Source organism: Engystomops pustulosus, chromosome 3, assembly GCF_040894005.1.
Source record: "Engystomops pustulosus chromosome 3, aEngPut4.maternal, whole genome shotgun sequence".
NCBI lineage: Eukaryota > Metazoa > Chordata > Amphibia > Anura > Leptodactylidae > Engystomops > Engystomops pustulosus.
In genome coordinates this window covers 218,329,231-218,331,638 of record NC_092413.1, presented here as the reverse complement: position 1 = coordinate 218,331,638, position 2,408 = coordinate 218,329,231, and positions in this window count along the sequence as shown.

The window sequence follows — 2,408 nt, the reverse complement described above, 5'->3', positions numbered from 1 at the left end:
CGGGATTTAACATAAAAAATTGTGTCGCAAGCCCAAGCACTCACATGCACCGGGAAGAAGAAGGTGAACTCCAGGGACCTGAGCAGGGAAGTGACACATGCAGGATATCGGGTGCAGGATCTTAGTGACTCCCCGCACAGCACATTATACACGGACAATGCACTTATATGCACCAGGAAGAAGAAGGTGAACTCCAGGGACCTGAGCAGGGAAGCGACACATGCAGGATATCGGGCGCAGGATCTTAGTGACTCCCTGCACAGCGCATTATACACGGACAATGCACTTACATGCACCAGGAAGAAGAAGGTGAACTCCAGGGACCTGAGCAGGGAAGCGACACATGCAGGATATCGGGCGCACGATCTTAGTGACTCCCCACACAGCACATTATACACGGACAATGCACTTACATGCACCAGGAAGAAGAAGGTGAACTCCAGGGACCTGAGCGGGGAAGCGACACATGCAGGATATCGGGTGCAGGATCTTAGTGACTCCCCGCACAGCGCATTATACAAGGACAATGCACTTACATGCACCAGGAAGAAGAAGGTGAACTCCGGCGGACCTGAGCGGGGAAGCGACACATGCAGGATATCGGGCGCACGATCTTAGTGACTCCTCGCACAGCACATTATACACGGACAATGCACTTACATGCACCAGGAAGAAGGTGAACTCCAGGGACCTGAGCGGGGAAGCGACACATGCAGGATATCGGGTGCAGGATCTTAGTGACTCCCCGCACAGCGCATTATACACGGACAATGCACTTACATGCACCAGGAAGAAGAAGGTGAACTCCAGGGACCTGAGCGGGGAAGCGACACATGCAGGATATCGGGCGCACGATCTTAGTGACTCCCCACACAGCGCATTATACACGGACAATGCACTTACATGCACCAGGAAGAAGGTGAACTCCAGGGACCTGAGCGGGGAAGCGACACATGCAGGATATCGGGTGCAGGATCTTAGTGACTCCCCGCACAGCGCATTATACACGGACAATGCACTTACATGCACCAGGAAGAAGAAGGTGAACTCCAGGGACCTGAGCGGGGAAGCCACACATGCAGGATATCGGGGGCAGGATCTTAGTGACTTCCCGCACAGCGCATTATACACGGACAATGTACTTACATGCACCAGGAAGAAGAAGGGGAAGCGACACATGCAGGAAATCGGGCGCACAATCTCAGTGAATCGTGGCAGATGTGCTTTCTCGTTGGGGAACACACCTTGGGGAAACGCGCATGGACGGGTAAGTAAATGTGCCCTATGGTGTATGCACATATCCTATATACCAATAGAATAGCAAAACGTATGTATATATCTATGCTAATAGTTAACATTAAATTGCAATAAGACAAGTGATGAGAGATTGCAATAAACACCAAATATAAAAATGAACAGCGAGGGCCCCTGTGTTTAATAAAAAAGCCTAGCTCAGAGTTTGTCTTCATGGATCGATCGCACATATATGATTAGTGTTGCACATAATTCACAATCGATCGATGGTTTCAAAGTGATCATTAAAATAATAGCGCTCCGATTTTATTGATTTCTGAATATTTTCACATCACATGAACCGATGTCCACAATTTTCACCACACAGCTATCCGCCTCCACACTTCCCTTATTCTCTTATATAATGGAAATCCTGGTTGATACATATAAGGTCGTAGTAGTATATCTCTCATATACATGTACAATTGGGGTACATGCGTGTCCCATTAGATGGTGTGAGCTTCTCCTCCTCACGACATGTGGTACTTCCTGCTGACGTCACCCGCTGGGTCCAGCTGCAGACCGGAATCTTCCATCTAGATCATATGATTTGTACAATGGGCGGGGTCAGATAAATGGATCCAGGTAGGTATTATGGCAATGAAAATATATCCAATGTGAAGACAAAGTCCAAGGATGGAACAAGGTCCAGTGTTCTGATTGAACCATAGAATAGATGCAGCTGGGATAATGAATATTGAAGAATTCTAGCAATTTCAGACGCGTTTCGAAACTGTTGCTCCTTCTTCATTGGCCTAAAAAGTGGTTACATATAATTAATGTCATCATTGTAGGCTTTCTTATGTCATATGGACAGAGCCTGGCGATCTGCTTTAGCACAGGACCACTCATTCAGTAATGGTGTAAGTAGAGTATTGGGTACAGAAAGTGAATAACAGAATTATCTCTATTGGACTTTGGGTAGTCCTGGGCTGAAGCAGATGGCCTGGCTCCAGCCATCTGACACTACAGAGCTGAAAATAAGAGATGATGGTGAGAAGTGCCTTTAAAATGATTTTTCTATTATTAATTTGCCAAACCAGCTAGATTTGACTTTTTTGCTTGTGGAGCTTCAAGTTTAGAGCTCATAGGGTGTTCCCTTTTCTTTTTCTCAG